This window comes from Chenopodium quinoa, unplaced genomic scaffold, assembly GCF_001683475.1.
Source record: "Chenopodium quinoa cultivar QQ74 unplaced genomic scaffold, ASM168347v1, whole genome shotgun sequence".
Lineage (NCBI taxonomy): Eukaryota > Viridiplantae > Streptophyta > Magnoliopsida > Caryophyllales > Amaranthaceae > Chenopodium > Chenopodium quinoa.
Genome location: NW_018742726.1, coordinates 602,857 through 611,517, shown reverse-complemented (window position 1 = coordinate 611,517; position 8,661 = coordinate 602,857). Strand labels below are relative to the sequence as shown.

At 35.1% G+C, this 8,661-nt stretch overlaps 1 long non-coding RNA gene across 2 annotated transcripts; it reads right to left on the bottom strand.

Moving 5' to 3' along the window:
* Nucleotides 1-233: 233 nt before the first annotated feature.
* On the bottom strand, nucleotides 234-6,142 carry LOC110723248. 2 transcript variants are annotated; one of them, XR_002511691.1, is made up of 4 exons: nucleotides 5,213-6,142; nucleotides 4,753-4,969; nucleotides 3,911-4,103; nucleotides 234-3,074 (listed from the first exon to the last, which is right to left on the bottom strand). It is a non-coding gene; the product is annotated as an uncharacterized LOC110723248 (long non-coding RNA). The 2 variants fall into 2 exon arrangements; XR_002511692.1 differs by having other exon boundaries at nucleotides 3,911-4,058; nucleotides 5,213-6,139.
* Between the last annotated feature and the right edge of the window lie 2,519 nt (nucleotides 6,143-8,661).

The following is an 8,661-nucleotide window of genomic DNA, read 5'->3' as shown; positions in this document are numbered from 1 at the left end:
ATATACTTGTACGTTACTAGTTGTGTGAGCGCCTGCAACACGGGCGCCCCCCCCCCCCCCCAATTGTGTGAAATTAAGCGGAAACATTAATGTACGAGCATAAAGATTGGATGAACTTTTATAATTATATATAGACTAAATGAAGAAACAATAAAAAGATGGTCAATGGTATAATGTAGATTGGTTTGTCATTTAGTTGTTGATTACTTAAAGATTCCAATTTTGTGAAATAAAATGGAAAACATTAAGTGCATGAGTATAAAGATTTGATGAATTTTACTAAAAATGTAGACCAAATGAAGAAACGAAAAAAAAGATGGTCAATGGTATAATCTAAATTGTTTTATCAAGATTAGACTTTTCATGCTAATTATCTTTTTTTTATTTTTTTTTTTTTTTTTTGAAACAATACAGATTATCTTAATCACCCTAACTATTTGTGTACTCCTTTAAAAAGGATGTTGTACATGTTTGTTGAAAGATATAGCATTCATCCCGTGCGTATAATCTTTACTCCATAAACATAAAATCACATACAAGACTTTAAATTAGGATTATTTTTCTGTATCACAATATGTAACGCCGAATGTAAAACAATAAAGTCTATTAAAATGTATTTTTTTTTTTTTGTTAAAAAAATCATGAATAAAATTGTGCTTTCAAGGTGTTACTAGTTTGGAACTCATGCAATGCATGAACACTAAATCAACATTATACAACCCATATTCAGAAATTGTAATTTCAAAGTGTTACTGGTCTAGAACTCGTGCAATGCATGAAAACTAATTGAGGGTACAACTTAATTCAAACAAAGTTTTAAAAAACCACAGTTTAATAGCAGCTTGAAATCAGATTGTAACAGATTTATCAGAGCATTGGTTTTGTATGTACTATCTTAACGCAAGAAGAATTATTAGAACTATATATTAGTTATAAGTCAGGTGACACTAATCAATTTGTAGCTACTTAACCCTCATTGAGACATGCTCCCCCAAAGGCTACAATACCAATAGTTGTACAAATAGTAGGGTCAACTAGACCTTTGTTTTATCCCTTAGTTAATCATGCATATATCCCTTAGTTAATTATGCATAAGACAGTGACATGAGCTCATTGTTGTATAATATAATTGCCTCAAATTATCACAACCGGCACCATCTAATTATCAGTAATTCACAAGCCAGTACTATGATTATTGTTGTTGATGATGATGGATTGAGGGCGGTTCCTCAAAAACTCCCATGGCCTGTCCTAGCCCTTGCCTTATTCTTTTGAATTGTCAAGATCCTTTTTACTTTTAAGGAAAGATTTTCAAAATTCAAGCCATAGGCCCCTCCTAAAATAGCCCTTGCTAAAAAAAATAAAATAAAATAAAATTAAGCATGAATCCATTACACAAACCACTGCACATTAAGTCATTATGAGACTGTAGACCATAAGACAGCAGATTAAGTGCAAAGAACCAATCATATTTTCACAATATAGAAATGTACAAACCCATTTCAACTAATCAATTGCTTTGCCTAAGTGAAAGACATTGTTGAAGAAAAAAAAATACTATATGATAAATTTGTTCCTTTTCATAACTAACATAGAAGGCGGCCATGGACAAACTTGTATATAATATTAGATTAAAAAAAAAAAACCACCTATAGGTTACCATCTCATTATTATTCATTTATTCCCCATCAAGTTAGTCTGGCGCTGCTACATTCTTCCACTGTTCCACTTCTGTCTCTATTTCCATTCCAACTGCTACATAAATTTTAAAAAACCATAGGAAAGTGCTAACCTGAACATTTTTCTGTTCATCTGTAACTACAAGGCTTAGTGTACTTCCATCGATCGGGAACTCGGTTGAAAAACAATCAAATGACCCAAAATCTTTTGCTAACAAGCTAAGTTGAGAACCTTGTTTCTTCCAGTTGAGAAAATATATGCTTTTATAAATATCCCCAAGGAGAATAAATTTTTTTATCTGTAACAGTCAAGAAATATATTGAAGAAACATTCTTTGTATAAACCTCAGTTCTCTATTTTAGAAGGCATTGAAAAGCAATTAAAGATGTAAAAAAATTATGATTCATAATACCCATAAAAAATGAAATCTGTAAAATATATAGAAAAAGATACAGAGTACTTCCCTCCAAAAAAAAAAAAAAAAAAAAAAAAAAAAAGATACAAGAGTATTTCGAATCTACTATCTACTATCTAAATTTGTAAAATATCGTATCACATAGAAAAAATATGCACAAAAAACAAAGTTAACAAGAAAACTACTCCTGCCAACATAAATAATCAAGAAATATATTGAAGAGACGTTCTTCATATACACCTCAGTTCTCTATTTTAGAAGTTTTTGAAAAACAATTAAAGATGTAAAAAAGTTATGATTCATAATACCCGAAAGAAAATGAAATCTTTAAAATATATAGAAAAAGATAAAGAGTAGTTCATATCTAATATCTACTATCTAAATCTGTAAAATATCAAATCACATAGAAAAAATATGCCCAAAAAAAAAAAAAAAAAAAAAGAGTAGACAAGAAAATTACTCTTGCCAAAATCTAGCAATGAACCATGGAACTAACAATTCTACCACCAAAATTGATTTTATAACTTCATAATTGCAAAGAACACCATAATCTCGAAATTCATCCTCAAGCTCGCATTTGGTGACTTACCACGCTTCCCCCTTGCTACCCCAACTCTCAATCGAGCCACCGCGCATCAGCCAATCAGCCGCCTAAACTCTAACTTCCCTCACACACCCAAAATCGCAACAATCAACTACACCCAATTCTCAACCACGTCACCACCCACAAACCAATGACAACAACTCACACCAGCAGCCCTAACTCCCTTAAAGTGATGCCCAATTGCACCACCATCACCTTATAACCACCAACAACTTGCTTCCATCCACGCCTCCATCGCAAACAACCAGCCACCAGAAGCGATTAACACAAGCAGCGGCCCACATAAAGCCTTAATTAATCGGCCCAAAAGCAATTAAAGTTCGAAGCAGTCGCTCCTCGATTCGAATTCAAACCATTGTTGCTGAAATTTAATACCTGAAAAAAGTTGACGAGAATACAATCAGACACAAGATCCAAGAACTAAGAATGATTTCTTGGGTTTAATTCAAGAATTGACATTGGAAACTCAATTGAGTAATGAGGAGAGAGAACCTAGGATTTGATCAAAATAGGGGAATTTTGTGGTTGTAGTTACAATTAAGAAGAAACTTTCTCAAATAAGAAAACGCAAGGACCAGGCTATAGTAAAACTCCAGTTTAACGCCAGATGTCAGCTTTTGATGAACAGAAAATTTTGCTGGAGCAATGAAGATCCCCAATACTCACTGAACATTTATCGATTGAAGATTAGAATTCCTACAATTTTAGATCCACTTGTAATTTATGATCTCCAAAAGGAATGTTAAATACACTTGATTTCCACTTGATCAACAAATACAAATTGAAATAATATAAGGATGTTCTGATCTAATATATCCAAGAATTTTTTGGTGATATCAATGAATATGCAAAATTGGTTCTTTCTCACAACCAGGTATACAGTCGCACTCTAGTGGCTTTTCTATCCATAGGCCCAGGCAATGGCCTCAAACTGACCACAATATACAACAGTTCAAAAGGCATGAGAAACAATCAAACAAGCAAGATTCTTATAGGCTAACAAGAAAATAGATTAAAAAGAAGAAAATGCTACTACATTTTGAAGTATTAGTGTATTACCCACTAAAAGTTTTCAGAATGCATAGAAACATCTTAACAATATTACGAAATTTAGTACTACATGGAATCGATAAAAATCTTCGCCAAAAAAGCCATACAAAAAAAAAAAAAAAAAAAAAAAAAAAAAACCCATCCAATTGAAGCAATATTACCTCTTTTCCAAATTTTCCTCATTGCCATTCACTTGCTTCACATCTCCATGACTCTTCTCTCTCTCCTCATTCTCTTTCTTTGTTACTTTCTATTCCTCTCATTACCCAACACCAAAGCTTTTTCTTTTGTTTTTGTTTCAAGGTTCCTCTAGAATGAATTTAAAATTGTTAAATTGGATGTTTGTACAGAAAGCTGAAACGACAAAAAATCAAACCAATAGTAGAACATCAATTGCGGCATTGAATGTTGAGATTAATCAAATAAAGGCCGATTACTCAAAGAACCACCTAAATTGCAGCGATTTACCCAAAAAAGGTGTGTTATATTCTCCAATTCTGATTTAAGATGCTACTGAAGTTTAAGACAATTCAATCCCATCTCTTAATTTAATTTATATTCCTTATCACCCTTCGTCCTAGCCTCAATTACTATGACCCAGATAGCAAATCAATAATTCCACAATTTCAGAATCTACATTTGAAGATTAACGCATACTAATTGAAAGAAAGGGAAAAAATTGACAAAAATCAAAGATTAATCGGCATTAAATTGGGGAATACAGGTAAAAAAACAAAAAATAAACAATTTCTTCATTATCTTAAACAGCTAAGAAACTGAAAGCAAATTAAATAACCGGTATAACTCAATAAATCAATAACCAACTCACTTATTCATTAAATTAACTCACTAATTCACCAAATAACCATATGGTACTTTGTAAAAAAAGCCAACAAGACTAATCAATACTTTATCTAAAGTGACAGTAGTTACAAACCGCTAAAGGAGAAATCAACCATAGCACATAAAGAATAAGAATGTCATGCTTAAAATAAACTCTCACCAGTTTAACGGGTTCCGCACTTATGTCTTGATGGAATTCAAGTGGCTTCTGCTGCTCAATCTGGGGCCCACTAGCGTAGTCACAGTGGAACCTTATCAAAATGCAGGTGATATTGTTAGCATTACACTGGTTATAAGCACTCTTGCTAAATTTCCCACTAGCTATTTCGGGTTCTTCATCTGCCCAGGCCAAGCACTTGAAACAACATCATGAATTCCTGACCACAAAGCAACCACAAACAACTCAAGCTAATTGATAAAAACTTTGAATATAATCTGATGCAAAAAAAAAAAAAAAAAAAAAAAAAAAAAAAACACAATGCATAAGTGAGATAATGGATAATGATAAGACTATGGAAATAAAAATAAATAACTAAAAAATGGCCCATATATATAGAGAGATTATCCTCTTCAAGTTGAAAAGAGAATCACTAAAAGAACCAAGAATATTACTCTTTTACCTAGTAGATCCTACTCAAACAGAACACATTCAACATAAGGATATGGTTGAATATGCTAGATTGATGGTCAGTGTATCCATAGATGGTGAATTCCCTGAGGTAATTGAATTTGAAGATGAAAAGGGGAATGTAATATCTCAAAAAGTGCTATGAATGGAAGCTTGTTCAATGCAAGACTTGCGGTGGTCTTGGTCATGAGAGTGCAAAATGCCCAAATCATTGGGTTAACAAAAGAGATATGGCAGGGAAGGATAAGTAGAACAAACATAGGGTGACTAAGGTGTGGCAGCCTGTGAAGAGAAGGGGTGAAACAGAAGGAGGAGGGTGAGGGTATTCAGGTTAATGTTTATACTGGTAACAGGTTTGAGTGCCTTAATTCAGAGCTTGAACAAAATAATGACATAGGACAGCAGATTGATAAAAACAGGAACAGAAGTGGAAGGCTGTGTTGTATCAATGAAGGTCAGGTGTTATATAGAGGTATGGAGGAGGGGGAGTGTTCTTTTGTACTGAATGGATAATATTGGTTTCTGGAAAATTAGGGGATTGAATAAGCTCAGTAAAAGGTGTGATGTGTCTTGGTTCCTTAGACATTATACCTTGGGTTTATTTAGTCTCTTGGAAACTAAAGATAAGAGTAAGAAGTTTGGTGAGGTGTTTAGCAGTTTTGGTAGGGATTGGTCAGTAGTGGCTCATTATGGGAAGAATGATAGAGGTAGGATTTGGTTGATGTGGTTGCCTGGGATTTTTCAAGTAACTGTTCTCAGGATTGAGGTGCAACTGATTCATGTGAAGGTTACCCAAAGAGCTTCTGGTACTGTTTTCTGCTGCACTACTGTTTATGGCTTTAATGAGCTTAGTAGGAGGGTTGATTTGTGGCAGCAGCTAGTTGAGATATCCACTTGAATTTCAAGTCTATGGATGGTATTTGGCGATTTTAATAATATACTCATTTTAGAGGACAAAGTTGGCTCGAGTTGTACTTTTGCTGAAGTGGAGGCCTTCATAGAGTGTTTACATAACTCTGGCTTGATTGATTTTAAAGTTGGTGGTTTGTTTTATACCTGGAACAATAAACAAAGTGGTGAAGGGAGAGTGTGCTCTAAGATAGATAGGGTTCTAGTCAATAATCAATGGTTGGATCATCATGATAGTGCTTCTGCTACGTTCTTGCCTGAGGGTTTGATGGACCATACTCCATGTTGTGTGAAGATGTTTGGCCAGAAAGAAAAGATCCTTAAGACTTTTAAGTTCTTTAACCACTAGGTTGATGATCCTAGGTTTAGAGATGTGGTGAATAAGGGGGAGTGTTCTGTGTATGGAACTGATATGTTTCAGCTCGTAAAGAAGCTGCGAGCTGTTAAAGTGGAGTTGAAGAGGCAAAACTTAACCAACTTTTTGAATGTTGAGAATGAGGATGCTTTGGCAGCCAAGATCCTGATGCAGGTTCAAGAGAGGCTTAATAAAGATCCACAAAATGAAGCTCTAATTGAGTAGGAGATACAGGCTAGAGAGAGGTATAATTATGCTCATGCTGCTAGATACAAGTTTCTTAGGCAGAAAGCTAAGCTTTACTAGTTGAAGGAGGCAGATTTGAACACAGAGTACTTTCATGCTTTTATCAAGAAAAGAAGAATGCACAATAGGATTTGTGGTATTGTGGACAAAGATGGGATTTTGGCTCATGAACCTGAAGCTGTGGTCTCTACTTTTATTGACTATTATAAGGAGCTACTGGGTTCTAGTAAACCTGCTGAAAGGAAGTTGCATCAGGCTATTATTGAAGAGGGTAGTTTGTTATCTGATATTCAGAAGAATAATCTGTGTAGAGCTTTCTCTGTAGAGGATGTGAACCATGCCCTTTGGAGTATCGATGATGATAAGGCCCCGGGACCAGATGGTTTCTCAAGTAAGTTTGTCAAAGCTTCTTGGGATATTGTCAAGGATGATTCATGTAAAGCTGTCTTATCTATCTTTGATCATGGTTGTCTTCTTAAACAAGTTAATGTCACTCTCTTGACCATGGTTCCAAAGGTAGAGGATGCTTCTCATGTTTCTCAATATAGACCTATTGCTTGTTGCAATGTTGTGTATAAACTTATTTCTAAGCTTCTCTGCTATAGGCTGAAGGAGGTGTTGCCTGATTTAATTAGTGAAATCAGGGTGCTTTTGTGGGGGGTAGGTCCATTTTGGATTATATTCTCGTTTGTCAGGATATGCTCAAGAACTTAATAACAAGAGGAAAGGTCCTAGGTGTGCAATTAAAGTGGACCTAAGGAAACCTTATGACTCAATTTTATGGTCCTTTATTAGAGATATGCTGGAAGCTTTGAATTTTCCTAGTAGGTTTATTGGCTAGTCATGGAATGTGTCTCCACTCCTTCTTTCTCTCTAATGATTAATGGAGGTGTGCAAGGATTTTTTAAGGGTCAGAAGGGTATTAGACAGGGGGATCCTGTTTCTCCTCTTCTGTTTGTTATAGTGATGGAGTATCTATCAAGATTACTTAAGAAAGTTGGCAAACTAAGGCACTTTAAATTTCATCAAGGATGTAAACATATGCAGTTGACTCACCTGGTGTTTGCTGATGATTTGATGATGTTTGGGCTTGGTGATACTCATACTATGTTATTGCTTATTAGAGCTTTAAAGACTTTTGAGTTGGTGTCTAGTCTGGAGGCAAATTCTTTGCATTCTATTTTGGTAGTGTTGTGGAGGACAGACACTCTGAGATGTTGGCTTGCTCTAGATTCACATTTGGTAAATTTCCTTTCAAATATCTTGGCATTCCTCTTAATGCTAAGTATCTCAGGATTTCTAATTTTGACAGCATTATTGATAAGATGATTGCTAGACTGACTTGTTGGGAAAGTAGGAACTTGTCCTACAGGGCCAGAATAACTCTCATTAATTCTCTGCTTATTAGTCTTCATTCCTACAGGCTCAATGTCATCTTCTTCCTAAGGGTGTGATTCAAAGAATGGTGCAAATCTGTAGAGCTTTCTTATGGTGTGGATCTTTTGTCCTTGGTAGAACTCCTCCTGTGGCCTGGGATTGGATTTGTAAAGCTAAAAAGCATGGAGTTTTGGGTATTAGAGATTGTAGTTCTTGGAACAAAGCTGCTTTGGGTAAATATGTTTAGAAGATTGCAAAAAAGGAGGACTCTCTTTGGGTTAAGTGGGTCCATAGCATCTACTTGAAAGAAGCTGATTGGTGGGATTACACCCGCAAAAGAAGTGATAGGTGGGCTTGGAAGAAGCTGTGTTCTGTTAAGGATGATTTGAAGGAAAGTTTCTTAGTTACAAGGGGAACAGGATAAGGTTGGTTGGTGTAAATGGGTGTGGAAAAAATTTAATGTTCCCAGACACTCTTTCATTACTTAGATGGTTGTGCAAGGGAAGCTCAGAAAAAGAGATAAACTAGTAAGGTATGGTGCCTGTGTGACTGGC